The sequence below is a fragment of the Patagioenas fasciata genome, chromosome 13 (genome assembly GCF_037038585.1).
Source record: "Patagioenas fasciata isolate bPatFas1 chromosome 13, bPatFas1.hap1, whole genome shotgun sequence".
Lineage (NCBI taxonomy): Eukaryota > Metazoa > Chordata > Aves > Columbiformes > Columbidae > Patagioenas > Patagioenas fasciata.
Window position 1 is genome coordinate 10,894,048 of NC_092532.1, and position 23,346 is coordinate 10,917,393.

Consider the following 23,346-nt stretch of genomic DNA (forward strand, 5'->3'; position numbering starts at 1 on the left):
AGGGACCCATTTTTGCCCTTATCTCTCTGAAATACTGCTCTGATACCTTGAATCCTGGGATCAGTTTTGGGCCCCTCACAACAAGAAAGCCCTTGAGGTGCTGGAGTGAGTTCAGAGAAGGGAACGGAGCTGGGGAAGGGGCTGGAGCACAAGTGTGATGGGAGTGGCTGAGGGACCTGGGGGGTTCAGCTGGAGAACAGGAGCTGAGGGGAGACCTTCTGATCTCTGAACTGCCTGAAAGGAGCCTGGAGCCAGGGGGAATCGGGCTCTACTCCCAAGGAACAAACACCAGGACCAGAGGAAACAGCCTCAAGTTGCACCAGGGGAGGTTGAGGTTGGATCTTGGGAACAATTTCTTCCCCAAAGGGCTGTGGGGCATTGGAACAGGCTGCCCAGGGCAGTGGTGGAGTCACCATCCCTGGAGGGGTTGAACAGACACAGAGATGAGGTTCTTAGAAACATGGTTTGGTGGCCGTGTTGAGTTAATGGCTCGACTCTATGATCTTGAGGGTCTCTTCCAATCACAACGATTCTATGATTCTGTGATTCTATGGAATATGCTGCTGGCCTCTGCATTCCTGGGAAATCAGGAGTCAAACATAAAAATGTGTATTGACAAAGTGGGGTAAATGTGCTGACAGTGGTGTTCTCTTGCACTGTCCTCAGCTGGAGACTGGCCTCATCCCTCAATGCTCAGCCCTGGAGATGCTCAGTGCTGTACTCCAATGTCGCTGGAGTCTGTGGGGTTTTTCAGCAAGGAGTCACGCTCCGTCATGTGGTCAGGGAAGTGCTGACATCAGATATGATGGTGATAACTTTGAGGGTTCATCCATAATGTAATTTTTTGGTGTTGACCAAGGTTTGACCTGGATGTTTTCTTTGGATTTTCCTCATGCAAACAAAGAAATCTTTTAAGGAAAAGAAGTCATTGCAATTTCCTCCCAATTTCTGCATGCTCCTGGACCCCTGTTCTTGCTCTCCCTTCTGAGAAAGAAAGGAAGTTTTCAGTCTAAAATGAAAGAAAGGTAACCTGCCATCAACAGGTCATCGTCTAGCAAAGGCTTGCAAACCTGAAGGTAATGTGGACCCAACCAACCCATATTTCAGCAGCTGGGCTCTGCGTGAGTAGCCAGCTTAAGATGGGTGTTTGCAGGGTCTGACCTTTCCCTCTCAACAGTGACTAAGGTTCATCTCCTTTTCCTACCTATCTTCTCCCTTTGGGAAAAACTCTGATATGAATTTGTTATTAACATGCTTACACACCTATGGGTGGAGCTGATTCAGGACATTTTTCTGATAAAATTTTTCTGGAAAAAAAAAAAAAAAGAATTGACTGGCTTTTCTTTCCCAAAACCTTGAAAAATTCTGCATAAAATCAGAATACTCTCCCAAAACATTCAGTCAACCTGCTTCTTATCCATCGCTGTGGATTCTGGGTTTGATGACCTGCTTTCATGCACGTTGCATCCACAGAGGAACTGTTTTCCTTGTCTGAACCTTCCTGCAGGAAAACAGCAGTTCTCTCACACAGGAGCCACCGATATTGCATTTACAGCCTGGTTGGACCTTTGTGCTCATCATCTCCTGCCTCATCATGCCGCTCCATGCTGCAGCTGGGCTGCTCTGCCTGCCTTTTAAGTCCGACAACATTCCCATCGTAGTTCCAAGGTCATAATTTCGGTTGACTCACTTAGGACCAAACTGGGGATTTCCAGAAGCAAAAGCTGCAACATGAGTATTTCTTTTTGCCTTTTTTTTCTTTTAAGTTCAATTCAATTCTATTTTTATTTTTTCCCCGTGTGTGAACCCTCTGAAAACCATCTGACACAACTCTGCACAGCCTGGCAGCACTTCAGCTGGGTTATTCCAACCTCCTTCTGCTCCTTCTGGGAAAGGATGGAGGAAGTCCCTGTCCCTCATGGATGTACGTGGTGTCTTCTTGCACCTTGGGCAAGAGAAATGAGAGAGAATCGATAGGTGTGCAGTTAAATGGAGCTTAAAAAAAAACCTCAACAACCAAATTTTTTATGTTTTCAGATGACTCTTGTGGTTGAAGCTTCAAGAGAAATGACACATGAAATGTCTAGAGGAGTGTCTACATGCTTTGTGTAGACCCTGGTCTGAGATCAGCTGGGCAGGACCCTGGTGTAAATATAAAGGGATTCTCTGTTAAACTGGATTGACACCGACCTTGGCTTTTACTGTTGGTGAGCGTCTGAGACAGGGTCTCATGAGATTATCACACTGTCAGGGTTGGTCGTGGTCATATTGCAGTTTCGTTTGCCTTTGCACATCTCCCCCCAAAGCCTAGAGAAGGTTGGGAAAAAAAATCTTAAAAATATCTAAAAATAAGTAAGTAAATATATAAATAAAAGTGTATATTAAAATATATGAATATACGTAATAATATAAATACATAGTATACAGATATAAACATATATAAATGAATAAATACATTAAAAATATTACAAATATTACAAATCCAGATTTTCTCCCCAACCTCAAACCTGGGCACTGCAATACCTCCCTTGCAACTTCCAAAGTGCAAAACCACACTTGCTGGCTGCAAAGAGCCTTTTCCATCACCCTCCAAAGCATCTGACGCAGAGTCAGCACTTGGAAAACTCTCCAGGAGGGGGGTTTATTCCCTGAGTTATACCCTGGACTGACTGATGCCCCTTCGGAACATTAAAAATGGGACAGGAAAAAAACATTCAGCTGTGGCATTTGCTGGTTGCGTGCAGGCGCAGGCAGGAACTGCTTCCTGTGTTTGCAGGCTCGTAGGGCAAGGAGAGCTCCGCCGAGGTGCTAAATTAGAAAGAAGTGAAAAAAATATTGCTGCGAACAACAGAATGTCTAGCCTTTTTATATTTATTTATTTTTTTTTAAACAAAAACACAAAACCTTGGAGTGATTTACATGGGAAAGGGGAGCCGGAAACAATTTTAGAGGCTGTTTTCCAAAATTGATGAATAACAGAAGATACAATGGTTAAAGCAAATGGCCCAAATTTCCTGCTCTTTTAAGCAGCTGAATAGATACTAAAAACAAGGGTACCATGTTTTTCTCCTTATAGAGCTGGCAGAGAGTTGTTTGTTGTTTTTTTTTTTTTCCCAGGTTATTTTGTATTTGGAGGGGTTGGTGCTGTGCAAGAGGCAGAAGCAAAGTGGGTGCTGGGGGGTCTGGCTGCTCCATCGGGCAGGACACACAGGAACTCCAGAGGTGGCGAAGAGCAGTGCGGGCCAGGAGAGTCATTTTGAATCATTTCTGGTGAATAATGCTGCAGGCATGAGTCATGAGGAGGGATCTGAAACTTCCTTTCAGATTTTTTTTTAATTATTTCAGTCAGTGACCATTTGATTTCTCCTCTGCCTTTTTGGTAGCTTTGCAAGCAAACTATGTTTAGCTGGTGTTCAAAAGCTTGAGGTTCAAGGCTACAGTGAAAAGCAGGAGTTACCTGGTGAGCTCCCATTCTTCTGGGTGGGAGAAGGTTTCTCCAGCCTGTCCAATCAGACTGGTGCATGGACATCACTGGAAAATCTCCCCTGGTTTTGGGACCTGGCTAAGAGCTTTCCACCAACTCTTGCCATGAATTATTTCATTTGAGTGGATATTTTCAAAGCAATTTATTCAGAGAAAGCTGAGGAGCATCCTGGACACTACCGGGCCAGTAACTTCCATCCGCAGTTAGGTGCACCTTCTCGTGAACGTGCCTCCTGCACCCTCCAGTGAAACAGGGCTTCTCTGGGTTACTCAAGGCTTCAAACACACCCAAGATAATGAACTCCCTTCCCTGTTTCCTTCTCCCATCTCTCCAACATCTTTTCCTCCCCAAAATCTGGAAACTCCACCAAGGCAATTGCACCCACTCAATCAAATAAAAGTAAGCACAGACGGCAAGTTAAGTTACTAATTGCACTCCAGAAGTTATCTCACTTTTCACTGCTGGGACATATGCTCACCGCTGCCCAAACACCTTTTCTTCCTCAGGCTTATGAATTGGCCAGAACATCTATTAAATGCGTAATGCAAAGCCACAATTACAAAATCCCTTTCTTGGGTTGTTTCCCATGTTAACCAAAGCCTGATAAATCATGTCATATATTTATGGACTCCACAAGCAAATTGTCATTCAAAAGGCCACTTGTAGCTTTCAAACCCAAATGAATTACTGCGGTTGTGATACACACCTCTTCCTCAACCACACATTCAGATGTCAGGATGCTGAGAAGCACTTTCCTCTGGACGGCTCATTCAGGCCTCAGAGGAAAAAGGTTTCAAACCGCTTTGGTATTTTTAACTGATTCTTTCCCAATGGTGGGGGCAGGCTTAGATATTCTGCTGAGACATCATCCCTGTTGGTCTTCTGGTCTGTAACTTGATTTGAAGTGAAGGAAGATCTAGGATGCTGAGCCCCTGCAAAGATCCATAGAAGATACTCAATTGCATAAAGCCAATGAGAACTTCTGGGAATTGGGTGGCCTCATCTGTGCTTGCATTCCCTGCCACAAATGAGGATCATGCCTTGATCTTTTCATGGGCTTCCCATGTGGCCATCAGCAGCAGTAGTGACGCTGTGATGAAGGTGAGGTGTGAACAAAAGATTGATGGTTTTGGGGAAAGAGGACGAGTCCTGATGTGGAAATGAATCCTCCTCAGGAAATGTATCCTGGATGAGTGTGGAGAAGAGCAGCAAAGGCGTGAAGAAAGTCTGTGGTGAGGCAATCACTGCATTTTTGTGGTAACTTCATGACAGGCTCTGTCTGAATGCTTGAAGCCAAGCTCCACAGGATCTTGCAATTCACATTACTACACACCAGCACTACTCACTGCTGGGTCCTGGCCATGAAGGTGCTTTTGGCCTCTGGAAAGGCTGGTGTGACCTGCATTGGCAGGTAGTTCTTGAAGAAGTCTTTAGCTACAAAGTGAAATTGACTGTCCCAACATGTCCTGTGGTTTACCCTGAGCTGCTCAGGGTGCAAAGTTTACTCAGCTTAGTAGAAACCCAGTGTCTGGGATTTACATCAGGCTGTGACACCAGAAGCCCACCATGAAGTGTTGGCTGGGCATTGGGATCATGGCTGCAGGTACTTGATTAACCAGGAGCCATTTTAGGATGTGAAATCAAGATGCAAAAAGCAGCTGACATGCAAAAAGCCACTTTGGATCTGGGTTTATGAGGAGCACTGATGTCTGGGAGGAGGATGAGGGCTTTGCGTTGTACAAGCCCCCAGGGAGGATGTCTATGACATCTGATGCTGCTCTCAGCAATGGTACATGCTGTTCTGAGCCATGGGGTACTAATAACTAATTATATATGTCCACTTAATGTCATTTGCAGAGCTCAGTGAGGGCGTGGGTCTTGCACACCCAGAGATCCCTTTGTTCCACAGGCTGCTGAGCAGATGGAAACCAGTTCTGACCCCAGGCTCAGGATGCCCAGGAGTTCCATGCATACCCAAGGACAAAGGCTGGCAAGCGATAAAAGGACTCCTGCACTTGTTTACTGCCCCAGCATCTACACATGTTACGTCATTGACGATGGAGGCTGCTGTCATCGGAAGAGATGGACACGGTGTTTTTGATGTAATGGAGTTGCTCTTCCAGCACCGGGTAGGATGCAGGTCTAGGAAGAGAAGTGACAGATCTTGGTGTGTGTTGACCATTCATGGGATCTCACATGAAGCTGTACACGACGCACAACATTTCGGTTGCCCAAGGTGAGTTCCTACCAGAGGTGGTTGGTAACCAGGTTCAGCATGAGAGTCTGCTGGGAAGGGGGAGGGAATGTGAGGAGCACAAGGCAGCTTGCTGAGGAAACCCCACTGTAAGCATTTTCCTGCCCTGGGATGACCAACGTACATCCTGAGAAAAGGGCATTTGCATTGTGCATTCTGATGCTCTGCCCATCCTGCCAGGAACAATGAGACGGCTCTTAAAAACAAGAAGGAAAAAAAAGGCATTTTCAGGGTTGTGGGAGAGAAAAGAAAAGCAGGGGGCATTGGGGAGGATGGGTGAGGAAGAGGGAGATGACGCAGAAGGAGCTTTAGCTGCGTAAGTGGCTGGAGATGCAGTCCATACTCTGAACATCTCAGATTTGTCAACAGGCTTGGTCTAGGCAACAGCTGAAGGGAAGGTGAGGAGGCATGAAATCAGGGTCATGGATTGAAACCAGCGTCCAAACCACCTCCCAGAGTTGTTCAGAGCTTTTCCCCCAGTCCTGTAGGATGCTGCTTTGAAGTATGGGGGAGCATGCTGGGGATGCTGAAGGTGTCTGGTCATCACCATGGTCCGAGAGTTTGCGGCACATGGGGATGAAGTAAAGCAGTGGATGGCAGCAAGGTGATACCAATCCCAAGTCAAAGCCAGAGGTGGCAGCTGGGTCAGTCGTCCCTTCCTAGCTGAATCCTCCCTCTTGCCTGTCCCTTCTGCTCTTAAAAGTGCCTTTTCTCCCCATCATCTCCACTGTATTCCAATGCTTTTGGACTGTTTTCTCTGGCAGCAGCTGAATTTTCCATCAGTGGAAGCTCTTTGGACCAGACCACATATTTGTGATCTTTCAATTCTTTCTCTGTTCCAGCTCAGCCTTGCCAAATGGAAGATGCCCATGTAAGGATGGAGCTGGAGATGCCGTCAGGGAAGATCTGTCCCGTTGGTCGGGGACCACCCTGCCCTCCACATCCCATTGGCCAGAGCTGCAGCAGAGGGAGCTCGTCCTCAGCCCTTCGGGGATCCCTAAATCACATCAGGGCTGACAGGGAGAATTTGAAAGGATATCGTCAAATTTTGCTGTCGTTCTCAATCAGTCTTTATAGCTGGTGCCGGCATTCCCAGCTTCCGGCAATTCCCCGGTAGCCTGAAGAGTTAATGTCTTCCTTGGCTGATTAGGGTAGGGATTAATTAGCCTGAGTTGGGGTTTTCCACAGGGGTCTGGCTGTGGGATTTCTGCCTTGGTGACAGAAATGGCCATTTTGTGCTCAGCGTGTGCTATTTCCATCCTGCTGCCTGGAAATCCTCCACATACCTGTGAGCTGTTGGAGAGGAGTTTAAATTTTGGGCTTACTTTTTCTCTTAAAAATCAGAACTGCTGCAGGCAACAGAAGGCATTAAAGATTAATTTTCAGGAGTGCACAAAAAATTCAAACCAACTGGTATCTGAAGTGCTTCCCTGTTGCAAGACCCTTGTTCTGTATCTTCTATCAACTCTGTTGCGTGAACCCATGTGTGTATAATACTTCTTGGTTGGTGATGAAACACTTGGTTCCATCTTGCTTTGGGCTGGCAGCAGCATCCATGGGCATGGCTGAGGATGCAGGGGGACTGAGGAGATGGACAGCCGTGCCCTCAGTTTGCAATGTGGTGCTAAAGCAATGAGGCAGTGTTTTATGTTGTTGGTTTGGTTTTTGTTTCTTTTTTTTTTTTTTTCCTGCAGCGGAATTTCAAGTACTTTACAGAAGGTTAAATGTCAGCTCTGCCTTTTACACCCGGGGAAACCAGGTCACTGAGCAGGAGCGGGGACGTTGCCCCAGGGTCATTTGGCATCCAAGGGACATCGTTCAGGGCCAGGTCAATGCTCTGGCCTCTGATACAGAAAGAGCATCCTCCGAGCCACTGAGGATGCCTTGGGGGTTATTTGGGCAGAGGTGCTACTTTCCTGGCTGTCTCAAAGATTTCTGGTCTGGCTAAGAAGTTCCTGGGATCTGCTGGTGGATACTGATGGCCCCTGGGGACATGGTAGAGGTTTCCAGGGCTCTGCGATAACCTGAGCACAGCAGCCCGTGAGGCTAACGTCATGCCGGCTGGCCAGCAGAGATGAAAACCCCTCCAAATTTGAGGTTATTCGAACTACCTGAGGATTTTTTAATTTTATTTTTGCCTTTCCCCCCACCCCCCCAAGCCCTAAACTATGTGGCACTCAGACTAAACAGAAAATACAGCTAAGAAAACATCTCGCTACAATGCTGGGAGTCAGACTGTTGCAGAGCATTTCTGAAATCCAATTGTGGTTGTAAGGTGATCCCAGAAACTGAAAGATTACGACTGTAAGGCAGTGCACAAATAGTAGACTGTTAAGGAAGGCATCTTGGTTACTGAGGCCCAAATGATTTTCAGGGTCCATTTGCTAAGCAGGGATGAGGATTTTAGCATCTCTGCATGCACTGAATCGTGAGCGATGTGCACTGGGTGCTGATCCAGCCTATTGGAAATGTAGGCACCAGGTGCGGAAATGGGAATTTTTCTGTTGTAACCTATTGTGGTCTGTCCAGACTGGTGTCCCACCTTGAAATAATCCAATGTCTTCTGCTCTAATTATCTATTTTGTTATGTATATGTAGATAAAATAAAAATACCTGGTTTTATTTAATTTATATAAAATATATAAATACTATAGTTTATTATATATTAGGTATCTCCCTCTAGAGATTATATACCTATAAGGTTATATAATATTATATAACTAGATCTATATATCTAATATAATGTCTAAATATTATATATAATATCTATATAAAATTACATCAACCACTCTGAGAACTTACTGGTTTGCCTCCGTTGGGCTGTATTTGTTATTTTGCTAAATCGCATTCCTTTATTCCTATGATAGCTTTTCTGTTTCAATTACCATCTCTTTCTATGTTCAATAGGTTTAACTGATAATTTCGTCTTAATGGAAATAATCCACTGGCCAAGTGTTCAAATTAAGGAGGAATAACCTGTGCTGTGAGTACCAAAGTTCCTCCACTTCTGTTTATAGAGAAGCTGATGGCAGCACATCTGCCAGGGCAAAGGCTTTGACTTGAACGACTTCTCCATTCTAATCGCAAAGGGGATTAATCAATTCTTTATTGTCATTCATAAAAATGTCACCATTAAGTGTGAGGTTTGTATACTTCTGCTTCTGGCACTTCTGTCCTTGGAGTTTTCTCTGTTTCTGGGGTGTTTTGGGGATTCTGAATGAAATCAGATGCATTAAAGTAAGGAAATATAAAAATGTTAATGAAATCCTTTTTTGCTGCTTAGGATTGGGCATATCTCAAAGTGCATGAAAGTGGGATGTAGAAAAAATGGAGTCATAAGCATAGCACAAAGAGAGTAATCTGCTTGAGAATACCCACCAGACAAAATACCCCATTGCTGAATTTACTTTACAGCTCTAAATTCAGCAGCGAATTCCATCCCACACCTCTGAGAAAGCTGAGCTGATTGAACATAGGTTTACATTACGATATTTTTGCCCTGCAACACTGCTGGTATTCAGCATCAAAATTTGCTGATTTTGAAGACCTGAGTTTTAGGACAAAGTCCTGGTCACATTGAAGATAATGGCAAAACTCCCACAAACTCCCATGGATGCCTCCCCTGAGCATCATCTTTCTCCAAAGTGATGAGCAGTGACAACTCAGCATCAAATTAACAGGAGCAGGAAGGCCTTGATATCTTCAAAAATGAAGTTCAAGGTGTCCTGAATAAGAAACTCAATAAACCAGAACCTAAAAGCAGAGGATGCTTTTCAGCCTTCAGAATTTTTAAATCTCTGGTTCCAGCCTTGTGGACACAAGCTTGGGGAATCATGAAATCCTGCCTCTGCCTGACCAAAAGGAAATTTCTAATTTATAACAGGAAAATTGATTGGAGAGATGCTGTCTGTTTGGTTTCTTAAGCATTCCAGGGTTACAGGACAAGGAATTGTTGGATGCAGCTAGATGCGCCACGCTGGCTTAGCCTGGGGATGTAGCTCAGACAGCTGATCCATTTGTTCCATATCATTGTGGATGAGTAAATCGGAGGCGGCTTTTTGTTTTGCAAAGCCTATGTAATCCCTTTTGCCTCCCCCCGGCACTGTGATGAGTAGCTGCAAACACAACTTCTTCACTCAGATCTCCTGAATTTGGAGAGGACAATGCTGCTGAATTGTGCTATGAACACGGTTCAAGTCACTATTTGACACGGCAGGACTGCTCTCAACCTGCCCAGCATGAGCAAAAAAGTTTGAATAAGTTTTGACTCTGCTGGGAGACAGGTCCTGGTCTGCGAGACATTTTCCAGACTCAGTTAAACTGCTTTCCACAAGCACAGTGTGTTTCCGCAAGACAACCAGCCTTTGCTGTAATAGGCCGGACCAAATAGCTGATGATTTGAAATCAATTCGCCATGGATGGTTTTAAAGCCGGCGTTCAGTTCATTTCCAGGCAGCTGCACATTGTTGTAATTTGCTAACAGTGTCACAAATGCTGGTTTTTTCCTTTCTATCTAACAGCTCCTCTGAATTACAATAACGCCTTTAGTTTCTGAACAAGCCCTTGCCACCTCAAAGAGCAGCAGGAGCGCCTCCCCTTCGCAATTTCCCTTTCCCTCTTAACCTTGACCTGTAATCTGCTGAAAGTTGTTACTGAAAACTACCTTGATCAGAAATGACGTTATAAAAACTTGCTCAACCAGATGCAGCAAAAATTTTGAGTCCTGGACCTACCCTGTCTTGGAACATGGAGTCGACTGCTTCAAGGTAGTAGCTATTAAGTTTTGTTTGCTTTCTTTCAGGGGGACTGCGCTTTGTAAAAAAAAGCTTGGCTGAGTATTGCTGTGCATAAAAATACTGAGCAGAGAGATGCTTCCTAAGCGGGACTGTGAGAACAGCAGCAGTGGCTGGACTCTGCCAAAGGTGCGTTTGCAGGGATAACTTAACATTGGTAACTTAAATTCTGCTTTGCAGCTATGCACTTGAAAGGAGAAACCTAACCCAGAGCCCTCAGGTCCTTCAGAGATCAGGGTTTGTGGTTTGAACTCAGTTCACACCTAAAAACACAGATTCTGTGATTTTATGACTTATATGAAATGGGCTCCTAAGAGAATGAGGCTGCGAAGGAGACCGTGGTGCAAGGCTGAGCATCAGTTTCTTATGTTGCTGTTGTGCAAAAATTGAGCAGGACCTGGACACCAAAATTTGGCAAAGTTCTTGAAAATATATATATTTGTTTTCCCTCTTAAAATCTTTATTGTCTCTGGGAATACTTTGCTTAAGCCTTTTCCTGACTGGGTGGCAAATTCACAGACAATGAACATCTGATTATTTGAATTCTTCTCCCACCCGAAGAGCATTTGTGTACATTGAATTTTATAAGAATTAACTTTTGAAAGACTGGAACTTGGAAATTGAAACAGCTTTAATGGGTTTTGCTTTAAGCTTTTATTGTATTTACTGCAAACTCGAGTAGAGAAATCGAGGTCCAAAGTTGTTCCAAATGCAGAGAGGGGAAACAATCTATTTATTGCAGTGGATAGAGACTCCAACCCTTGTGTTCAACCTGAACTCCTCCAGCCTGCATGCATTGGCAGTGGATGAACTGCTCTCAGTTTCTGGTCTTCGAACTCTGGAATTTTTTTCGATCCTGGAGATAAGGAAAAAAGTCTTCTAAACAGATGCGTCATGCCTGCTTAATTTTCCGTTAGAACCAGAGAAGATATTTAACTCTCTCCTACCAGGAGGTGTGTGTGAAAAAGCTGTGCTTTCTTGGTGCCAAAATCCATCCTATTAGTGGAGATACTGTGGAGACTGTGGAGTTTTCATCCCCATAAACATCGTTAGTTGTGGAAAAGCCATTCATTAGTAACAGGCAATATGTTCTTCTATCCTCTCCTCTGAAGAACAGGCAGTGCTATCTAAATAAGCTGTTTCCTGAGAAGTTACTCAAAGTTACTGCTGGAACTGTAGGCCAACTCTCCTCCCCCCAGAGCAGGACAGAAACAAAGCTCTGGGAGAGGAAAGAGCTGCTCTTTATTCCAGCAAACTCTGCCATTCCTCTGAAGTTCTTCCCTTCTCCTGGTTAATGCCCTCCCTGCTCGTTTTTCATCTCCTATCATCTGCAAACCCATCCATTTCCATGCCTACACCTGAGCTGAAGGCGCCAGTGCCCTGACACCCCTCTGTGCTCTTGGTTTGTCCAAACACAGCTGCAAAAATTCTCTCTGACATCCCATCCAACCCTCCTCAGGTTCCCCTCGCTGGCTTCCCTTGACCTCCTGCAATAGTTCTGCATTCCTTGTCCTTCAAAATCCTCCATCATACCACTGCCTTTGCCAACCAAGAAACCACAACCAGGCATCTTCTCACAGGATTTGTCTGGGATCAACCTGACTGCAAGGACATGGTACTGGATGGCGAAATTTGGGAACAGCTTCCTCAAATGCCTAAGTGACAGCAGCGCCATGGAAAAATCTTTTCTGTTCACATGTGGGCAAGGAGGGACAAGTTTGTGGTATACTGTCTCCGATGGGCTGGTGGAAACCTGCTCTGATGGTGCTGGAGGATGCACTTGGAGGAAGGCATCCATGCTGCTTTGTGTTGTGCCCTCTGCTATCTGTTACTGACACTTAATTACACCTTATAAATTAGAAACACTCCCTTGCCCTCAACAGTCCACTTCGGGAGGTGTTTCGGACAACACGTCAAAGCAGGAAGGACTCTCAGGGGAGAGGGCGGACATGGGGACACGAATGGGTGTTCCTGAGCTGTCTTTCAGGCTAGACACATAGTTGGAAATTTAATTTCTTAGGGATGTTAATTATGTGTACTTTTTTTTTAAAAAAGAAAAAAACAAAAAACAGGGTCATATTCCAACAGTAGTGAGTTGTTTTGGCTTTCCCTAACTGCCACCTATAGTCCCAACCGGCTGTCACAGCCTCTTCTTCTTTTCTTCCCATCCAGTCGCTGCCAAATCTCCAGCAACTTTCTACTGAGACCTTTGGGCTGTCAGAGTGGCTTTCCCCACTTCTGTTAGTTAATATTTCTAACATGGTCGGATTTTCTAGAAATGCAGAAAAATTAGAGCTCTAACTGGATTCTCACCGGATGGGAGATGATAGGAAATAATTATGCTCGGTGGAGTGCGTGTTTTCTAGCACCTATTCAGCATTTGCTATAAGGTATTAAATGGATCCTCGATACAAATCTAAGCAGAAAAGGAATAAAATGTATTAGGTAAACCTTTGGACCACCAAGTGAAGAGGATTTAGTGTGTATATTAAACTGCCTGTGTATCATTTATCACGGCTGCGCAGTGATTTGCCTGGGGGTGATGATGGACACCAGAAGTTGCAAAAAAATCTAATGACGTGTCGTGTAACAGAGCACAGGTGTCCGTGCGAGAAGCCAGGAGCAAAATCAACCTGACAACTTTAAGAAAGCGGCTTGTGCTGGCATCCACATGGACCCTGGGCTTGTCCTGCCCCATCATCTCCCAGTTTGCTGCTGGGAGGGCTCTGCTGAAAGGCTTCTCTCTTCCTTCCATGTCCAGATGATCCCACCTCTTGGGGCAGCTGCTCTTTTTCCTTTGGGAAGGGGAACAGCTGGGGTAGATCTCTGCAACTCCAAGGGGAATGGGATGTGGTGGAGCTCCCCTGCACCTTGCTCCTGGGCAGGAGAGAGCGAGAAAGCTTGCAAGAAACCTTGTATTTCTTCCCAAAAGCCCCATTTCTCTGGGGGATCAGCTCAGACTTGGGGGGACACACACCATCCCCCTGTCTGAGGGGCTTGAGAGACGACGGTTTCAGCAAACCCCCTGTTTTGTGGCTCCTCGGTCCATCCTTGAGCATCTCCGTTATTGGTGAGCCCCTGACCTCCCCTGGCAGGTTTCCCCATTGTCTGCCTGACCTCACCATTATAAAGCATTTCCTACTATTTAGCCCAATGTTTTTCTTTCTTAATTTTAGGCCATTAGTGCTTGTTCTTACCAAAATTTACTACTGAAAATTACTCTGCCTCCTCCCTTCCTCTCGCTTGACGGATTGCTATGTAGTGACCCTCCAGGATTTATATCTCTGCTGGCGAGGCAGGACTCCTCTCCTGTCTTTATCCTTTCAAGGCCATAACAAAATAAAACCGTTGTCTTTAAACTGGAGTCTGTTACAGCCTCTGTCTCAAAGCAGTGATATTCTCTGCCTCAGTGGAGTTCAGCTGTATTCGCTTTCACAGCTCTATCACAGAAAGTCCAGGAATGAACTTTCAAAGATGCTTAATTTTTCACCAGGGATTTAGAAACTCATTATATTGCCTCATAGTACACTAGCTAGAGATATAGCTATCTTCTTTATTTTTCATTTCACTTCTTCATTTTTCTTTCATTTTGGATGTTTTTTTTTTTTCCCTATACATATAATAAAAAGCCCATTCACTTCCCAGACAGATAGAGGGGAAGAATTTCTCTTTCTTCTCTTGAATTTAGACATATAGGAATAATCCCTTTTGGGGTATGCTGCTTGAGCAAATAAAAAAAAAAAAGGTTGAAAAAAGCCCCCAAATAATCTGGTGAGCAAAACACCTGTTTTATTAGGGGCAGCAGTTAGTAGCTCCTTCTGTTTTTCATACACAACTGAGGAAGCCAGTGGTCCAGCAATGAAGAGGTTGTGGGGTGGAAGAAACCTCTTAGAAAGCATTGTTGCTGCCATTCCTCTTCTCAGCCAAGATTGGTCTTAGCCTGACGCATGGGACCCACAGAGATTCCATCTCACCTGCTCAAATGGAAAATGTTGGAGACATTTGTAAATATTGTGGCTGGGCTCGTTGGAGCAAATATCATCCTGGGTCCTCCTTGGGCATCTTCTGTGCTTCTCGCAGGCTTAGAAGTCTGGGATAGGGAGGGTTTGAGTTCCCTCTGACTGTGGGAGAAGAGTTAATATCAGAAGATTGGCTTAAGCATGGGCAAAGTGAACTTGAACATGAGTTTGAGGTGTTTTCTATGGAGCTCCTGCACAGTGCAGAGCTTGCAGAGCTGCTGACCACCAAGGCATGAGTGGCTGTTTCCTCCCACAGGCTCCCTCCTGTGTGAAGAGTTTATTTCTGGGTTGTTTCAGCCATCCACCTCCAAGAGACATTTCCTCCCTGTTTCACTTGGGAGGATGAAGACAGGAGCAAGGAGAGGCGGCGGCTCCGGAGATGGGCTTCAAAAAGAGCCAGGAGCCCACCTGGGAGGTTGGAAATCCGGGCGCTGACTCCGACTGCCAAATGTAGAGTCATTGCCAATTTGTGACATTTTCCCTTAAAATGTAGACGCTGAAGATTTAATGGAAAGAAGGGTCAGGCTTTGACCTGGCCACTGAGCAGGGTGACAGAGATGGCTCCTTCATGTCCTCTTGAGGGGTTTGTTAGTCTAAAGTTTAGTCCCAATGTCAGATGATGCATTTTCCAGGGAAGCTAATGGATTTGCTTGCACTGCAACGGAGCAGTTGGTGGGGGTGGGAGGGTGACTCTTTCGTGAGAGACAAATGACTTCCCCTCGACAAGCAGCTCTGTTTTAACTAGGAATGTGATGAATGGTTCCCAAGTAAAGACTTGCACAGACAAACTGACATGCAAACTTCACATTGTCAGAGATCCAAAACCACAAGAAAAATCCCAACAAGCGAAAACCTGAGATGGTGGAAGAGGTGGGAATTGGTCTGTAGAGGGAGACTTTGGGTCAGGTCTCCTACATTACCCGCAACGTGAGGGGCCATGGACTGATGCCAAAGGGTCATGCTTGAGCTTCAGAGGCCTTCACAAAAGCGGAGTTATGGGTTCATCTCCAGAAGATCCCCTCTTGAGTTAATCCAAAGCTTTCTTGTGGCATGGGGAACTACAGCTTTATCTTCCGCCCCTGCCCTTGTCCCTCCCAGACTATTGTTTTGATTTTCCTTGGCATCCCCCAGTGTAGCAACAAAACTCAGCCACCATGTTTTGCTAACTGTTTCCCTTGTATTTTTCTCCTGTGCTTACCTTTACAAAAGAAAAAGGCTTTTTTTTTTTTTTTTTTTTAATATGTATATATAAATACTTGGCAAGTGCTGGGCACAGCAGCTGCATCCAAGTTCCTGTTGTTATCTTGAGGCACTTGTATATCTTGCTGTTGCATCTGGGAGCTCAAATCCAGACTCCAGACTCCACTGTACTGGGTGTGGATGGAAAAGATGGAGTGAAGAGCTACTATTAAAGCCTGAAGGTCCCCCACAGGGCAATGCAAAGGCAAAAGGCAACTGTAGCTTCCTCGCTTCCCTGTCAGTGTAAGATGGTAACTGCGAATCATGTTGGCGGCTGTCGGAGTGGGACCCTGGAGGAAAGCATCCCAGGGAGGGGAAGACAAAGGGATGATGAGTGGTTGAGGGACCTTGGGCTCTTCAACCTGGAGGAGGCTGAGGGGAGACCTTCTCACTCTCTGCAACTGCCTGAAAGGAGCTTGGAGCCAGGGCGGGTCGGGCTCTATTCCCAAGGAACAAGCACCAGGACGAGAGGAAATGGCTTCAAGTTGCGCGAGGGGAGGCTGAGGTTGGATCTTGGGAACAGTTTCTACCCCAAAGGGCTGTCGGGCATTGGAACAGGCTGCCCAGGGCAGTGGTGGAGTCACCATCCCTGGAGGGGTTGAACAGATGCAGAGATGAGGTTCTCAGGAACATGGGTTAGTTCCAGAGTCAGGTTATGGTTGGACTCAATGATCTTGAGGGTCTCTTCCAACCAGAATGATTCTATTATTCTATGATTCCATGAGCTGGAGAAAAGGCAGGTCCTTGCTACCAGGACTGGCTGGAGAAACAGCACTGAAGCAAGGGTTTGTTCAATCCTGGACAATTTTGTTGCTTGTCTAAAGCTCCAGCTGGAAAGAACGTCTGTGTCAAAAGGCAAAATCTTAATTTGGGACCTTGTGCAAAGCCACAGAGAGCAGTGAGAGCAGGAGGAGGTTGATCCCAAAGGGAATGAGCACTCTCATGCCTGGCATCGAGCATCCCGTGTGGAGCTGAGGGCAGTTGTTGCCTGTGGCTCCCTCAGTCCTCCACCTTCCTCCACCTTCCCCTCCACAGCCCCAGATAAAGCCCAGGATGTTTATAGACCTCAGTACAATAGTTCCCACAACAGCCAGGAGATACGTGAAGACGTAAGCCGCCTGGCTGTCTTTTCTTGGATGCTGGAAAGCTTCCATAGCCGAGTCCCCTTGTCAGTTGCAGATCTCCTTATCATTTCACTGCCTGAGATCCAGGGATCTGACCTATTTTTGCTGATGGTTTTATTTATACCTGCGAGGGTGGGAAGAATAAATAAGTATATTGCCTTCTGTGACTGAGTTCAGGCTCATTTTGTTGTTTAAAGCTGGAATGCCTCTTGCCTGCCTGCTTCTAGTGTAGCTAAGCCTGTTCGGTTCCAGAATTAATTGGTGATCTTATTGATTGCAATCAGGACAGCTGAGATTGCACATTATTTTCTTACATGACTGTTAAGTGTCAACTTTGCAAGGGAAAGGCAAACAGCGGTGCTGAAGTTGTAGACTTGATTTATAGATATTAAACACTTTATAGCAATTTTTAATCACTTTCATTCCTCTTTGTTCCTCCTTTTGTTGGCTGAGCTGGAGTAAGAGAGATGGGAAGGGATGGGGAGACAGTGGACTTCAAACCATCATAGTTCTTGGAGAAAGACAGTTCTTTGTGGACTTGGGCAAACCTGATTTTTGGAAAGCTTTACCTGTACTCCTTGTCAAAAGGGAGCTTATCTCCCTCATGTCTGTCTGGTCCCAGACATGCATCCCTGCTCGGAGCAGGGTAGCTCTGCTCACAGATGTCTCCTGTTGGGCATTATCTGCTGCCAGGTATGGCAGAACCATCTATATCCTCACGGTTGCCTTCCCGATGACCCACCAGGACCACCCTGCAACCAGCAACACTGACCCCGGCACCAAACCCACCTCCCTGAAAAATACCGAGCATCCTTCTGCTGAGCATTCCCCTCCCCGCAGCCACCTGTGTGCTTGCCAGCCTTCTCCCAAACACATTTCTCGTTAAAAGCCCAGATTAGTCTAAAATTCTGTTGAAGATAAAAACCTGGTCCTTTATCAGCAAATGCATCCAGCCCCCACATGGTCCCAGCTCTTTGCAGGCTCCAGCCATTCCCATTTGCAGTGGGAGCGTTACTGGTTTCCAGGCAGCACAGAAAATCCATCAGCTTCAGTGGTAAATCCTGCTGGTGAGGGGTAGGTGAGACCCAAATTCTTCTCTAGGTAATGCATGTTCATCTCTTCTCCCAGGAAGTATTTCTCTGTCATAAGGGATTTCTAGTCTTTCTGACCATCATTTAATCTTATTTTTTTCACCTTTTTTGTTTCTCATATCTACATGCCTATTAAGCTTTTGAGTGCTTCTCTCCCCTCTCCTGCTAAGCTGGGCAAGGCTCCTTGCAACACTGCAGTTTAGTAGCCAAGATGAATCTCAAATAGATAAAGGTTTTATAGGGCAGAAATCAGACTACTGGGGCTGTAGTTTTCTTCAGCAATACTTAAAAGAAAGGATTATTTCAAAAAGCTTTGGCTAATGGGGAAGTGGGCACAGCAAACCCTCCCAGTGCAGGAGGCAGTGATGATTCTGCCTTGAATAAATTGAATTTGCTGTGAGCTGGTAGGAAGAGAAACATATTTTAAAATAGAAGATCTTCTCTTAAATCCCAGCCTAGCAAAATCCAGCCTATGCCAGCACTGGGACAGAGTCAAATAAGATATATGCATGTTGTGGTTCAGGAAAGGGGTTTGTGGCACAGGGGTATTTTCAGAGACAACCCCAGGATGTTTGAAAAACCTCAGGTAATGCAACATTATAGGAGGAACAGCAGAAATGCTCCTCCAGGGACAACCTTTAAATCTGCTGTGCTGAAATTTATGGGTCTTTCCAAACTGGATGTTTTCAAGGCCAAAAAAACAGTGAGGAAACCTTGCACAGGGTTTAAATACAACATATTGCACGGGTGCTCATTTCTAGCAGCTAACATGACCTGTTGATTCGGCATCTTTATCAATAAACAGGCTCAGGAGATATTAAACCCAGCTGAGTTCTGTCAGGGGGGTTATCAGGGGGCAGACAGTAGTTCCTTCAGCCAGAACAGTGAAGGTCTTGGGGTTAAAAGCCAAGGGTCAGCACCGCCACCGCCTCCCGTGGCATGGATTGAATCAAAAATTATCTGTGAGTGGCAGGACCACAAACTAGCCCAGAATATCCATCTGAAAGCTCAGCCGCTCTGGGCATAAATCACCTCGCTTGGAGCTGGGGTTGGATTTTAGGGAAAAATTCGCCTCTTCCAGCACCTTCCCCAGTCATTGGTGTCGTAAATCTGTTGTAGAAAATCCGAGTGAGATTCACTGAATAAGGGGAAAACTTGATTTTTCTTGGCTGGGTCGGATTTTTCGGAGGCATCACTGGCTGCGCCTGGAAGCAAGGCTTTAAAAACCCAGAAATCTCTTGCTCAGCTCTGTGAAAAGGAATTTCAACCTCTGCCACCCCCAGCTACATTGCTGATAGCTCTCAAATTCACAGCTTTTCCATTTCAATCTGTACATTAATCATGGAAGAGGCAGCCCTGCATTTTATTGAACCTATTTCTCCATGTTTTTTTTTTGTTTTGTTTCATTTGGCTTGTTTGGGTTTTCTTGTTTGTTTGTTTCATTGTTGTATGTTTGTTTGTTTGTGGTTTGGTTTTGTTTCGTTTTAAAAATTATGGATAGGAGCAAAATTCTCAAGCCACTTTTGACTCTCTAAACTTCCCCCTGCTCACAGCTCCTGTTTTAACTGGTAAAATTATGGTTGAGAATGGATTTTACTTCTGGTTAAGTTACTGACACTGAAGTATTCAGCTCAAGCAAAATTCATCAGATCTCATATAATTTTGTTCTCTGCCTCCAAGAAGTAAGCTGGGTATAAATTGGTTTTCAACTAACTACAAGGAGCAGGAATAAAGTACGAGCGGCTTTAAGTGTGCTCGTGGGATGCAAAACTTTTAAATGCTATTTCCAAAAATCTCCAGCTGGTGGCAGCAGTATTTTTTTTTCCACCAGAAGTAAAACAGAAAAGTAAAAGGGAAAAAAAAATCCCCGTGAATGATATCTATAAGCAATGTTCTGGAAATCTCAGGTGTGTTGCTCCAAAATGAAATTAAAAATACTTATTGCTTCCTTAAAATGAGGAAAAAAACCTAATCCCCTCTGCATTGAAACTAACAGCAGAGAGACCTGATGACAGAGTGCCTGGGGATGGATGGAGAGGAGCTGAAAGGGCTCTTGAAATCTTCCTTGGAGCTATCAGGTGCCATTGGGGATGTAACGACCCTGAAGGGGCCCAGAATTCCAGGGTAGCTCACATCTTCCTGGTGCTCTAATCCTCTAAAACCCCTTCTGTGAGTAGAATAAACTTTTTTTTTTTTTCCTAGGTTAGTTAGGACATGGAGAAAAGCACACTGGTGCTGATGGGCTGTCAAGGTGCCAGCTCTGCGGGGGACGTGTCCAAGTGAGGATGCTCGGACGTGGGCTCCAGCACCCTGGGATAAACCCAGCTCTGCGGAGGACCTGGGGGCTCTCAAGAGTGGCCTCTGGGCACGTGTTTTGCTTCCCACGTTGATATCCTTAAAGATTTTGGGGTTTTCCCTTTGTTTTCTTTTTAATGTTGGGTTGACAGTGACAGTGATTTGCTAACTCCTAACACCGAAATAAATCACTGCTGCCTTTCTGCACTTTTGCGGCACACAGCTTAGCTCTTTTTAGGCTGAAAATCCACCCCAGAGAAGACGATGCCTTTATTTTTGTGAATTCTGCAGCTGGCCCTAAACAAATAGTAATGAATTATGTAATTGAAACACTATCGTTCTGGGGAAGTGTGCAATCCCACCTCACAATCCTTACCAAACCGCACAGCTCAACAGGCTCACAGGGAGTAAATCATGTGCTGGGAGCAGGGATCACACTCCTCCCAGGCTATTGGCTGTGGTTGATGGAGACGTGCCCCGTGGACCCATCCCAGAGGCAGCAGCCCTCCAAAAAAGCCAAAGGCAGGGAGCAAAACAGTGTGCCAAAACCTGGAGAGGGAGCAGTGCTGTGTCCAGAGAGACCTGGCGAAGATGGAGAGGGCTGGAAAAAGGTGTGGGGTCACTGGAAGTTGGTCGCAGTCCAAAGCAAAAGGTTGGCGATCCCTCTCCGAAATCATGTCTGTTTATTAGAGCACCTTTGGATGGATATGATATCTGGGTAAATATCTTCTCTGGTTTTGGCTGCAGCCAGTGGGTACTCTTCATGTTAGAATCAATAGAATAGAGTCATAAAATCATTTTGGTTGGAAGAGACCCTCAAAATATCATGACTAGCTGCTTCTAACCTGCAGCAGCTTGAAGAGGAGTTATGAAGATGATGGAGCCAAGCTCCACTTGGAAATAGCAGAACAATAAAGGATAATTGCCACGGATTCAGGATGGGCTTTAGAAACAACTTCTTCACCAGGAGAGTGGTGCAGCCCTGCAACAGGTCTCTGAGAGGTCAAAAAAGCTCTGTCCTCAGAGGTGGATGTGACCTCAGGAAGGTGATCATTTGGCTTTGGACTAGAGACCCCCCAGATTGCTTCCAAGCAACATGTCTGAGTCTATAACTCATTCAAATCAACTGTGTCTCTTCCTTTTTTCCTCTGTCTCATCAGTTAACATCTCAGCCTCTTCAGCAGGAGATCCCCATTTGCATAAATTATGGCACTACCACAACCAAATCTTGTTTTCAGTCTCCAGCTACACCTACACCACTAAATAATACTTTGGTTTGTCTTCCTACACAGCCAGGCTGTCTGGGAGGACTTATCCTTGGTGGTTTTACTCTAATCTTTGCATCCCTTTGAGAATACCTCTGTGGAAAATAAATGTTGCTTTACCATTGGCACTGTTTCACTCCTGGAGGAGATTGGAGAGGATTTTGGAGCTCTTTTAACATGCAGTCACAATCACGGCTTCTGTGATTGAGTCGTTTCTCTCTAAATAAGTAAATTAACTCTAATACCCTTATTTGCTATCAACCTTACAGAACATAATAAAAGCCAGATGTCTCTTCCTTAACCTGACGTACTATAGAGGTTCGATGGATTCTTTTTTCCAGACTTTATGAAAGTGATTTTGTTTCCTCTGGTGAATTCATTGCAGAATCTAATGAGAAGAAATTTGGAAATATATTAAAATGGAAAAACCTGATATCATATGGATGCAGGTCTCAGCTGGGGGAGAACCAACCTTCCTCTCTCCATCTCCTGTTCTGTGCTGTGAGTGGCTTTGAAGCACGAAGGGTTTCTCCGGACTCAAGGAGGTGGCTAATGGTTGAGTGATTTCAATTCAAAAGCATGTAAAGGTATTCTCCAAAGCTGCTAAGTAAGAATTCTTGTCCTCAAAAAGCTTCCTAGACAGCCTGTGTCTTCCAGCTCCCTCGGTTGCATGGGAGAAGTCATCCAGGACTGGAGCCACAGAGAGGATTTGGTGCCTGATGCTCATTGATTGATCTCAGCAATAGTTCAGAGCTTAAATAGCTTTGTGGTTTGAAGGCTGGGGTGCTGGGCAAGACTGGAGCCAAAATTACAAAAAAAAAAAAAAAAGCAGCTCTGTCATTTTCTGTAATTTCCTTTTCCTTTCGGGTGAGTTCAGCTGAATTGCAAGACAGACTTTCTGTGACAAAGGACTGAAGACCACAAGATGCTGTATCTTTAGTCCCTTGGTGCTTGAACGCAGCTGACAATCTCCATTGAGCTCCCTGCAAAATGAGGACGTGATCCCTCTGCCACATTAAGCTATTATAAACCCGAAATGTATATCTGACTACTTCACTGCTCCACCATAATTAGGCACACAGAAAGCAGGAAAAAACATAATCACACTTAAAAACTCTGCTTGGGATTGAGTTACCTGCACCAAGTCTGCTGCCAACATGAGAGGAGGGACAGACAGTCATCGAAAAGGCTGAGGTCTATGATGTTTACAGAGATGGGTCCATGAGGTCTACAGAGATGGGTCAATGGTTGCAAGGCATGGATCTCACTTCTCATTGTCAGCCCTGGCACAGGAGGGACTGTGGTGGTAGAATATTCTCTCGGGATCATCGTGGTGTCCATAGGGATGGTGGTGGCACAGGACAAGGCTGAGGCGGTGTGAGTCATGGGTGAGGTGGAGCGGTGGGGCTCAGGTCTGCAGAGACATCTCATTGGCATGGTCAGCAGGTATGGAAAAGGGTGGAGAGAAGCTGGAATGTTTCCTATTTATTTTATTTACCTGCTTTCAAAAGGTCTGAGAAATGAAAGGACCCTGTTCTGCAACCACACCCCTTTGAGCTATGGGATTTGTCGACTGAGTAATTTTGACTTCAAATTAAACTAAATATTGTTTTAACAGAAATAGCTTTTTCCCCAGCTGGGGTGATAACACAATTGTGGTGTTTGGATGAGGTTTCTGGTGAAGCAATTCGGGGTTTCATGTCATTTGCTGAGAGTCAGGCTAGTTCCTCATCCAAAATCATAATAAACAGGCAATGCATACCACATAGCTGTTCTGCTGGG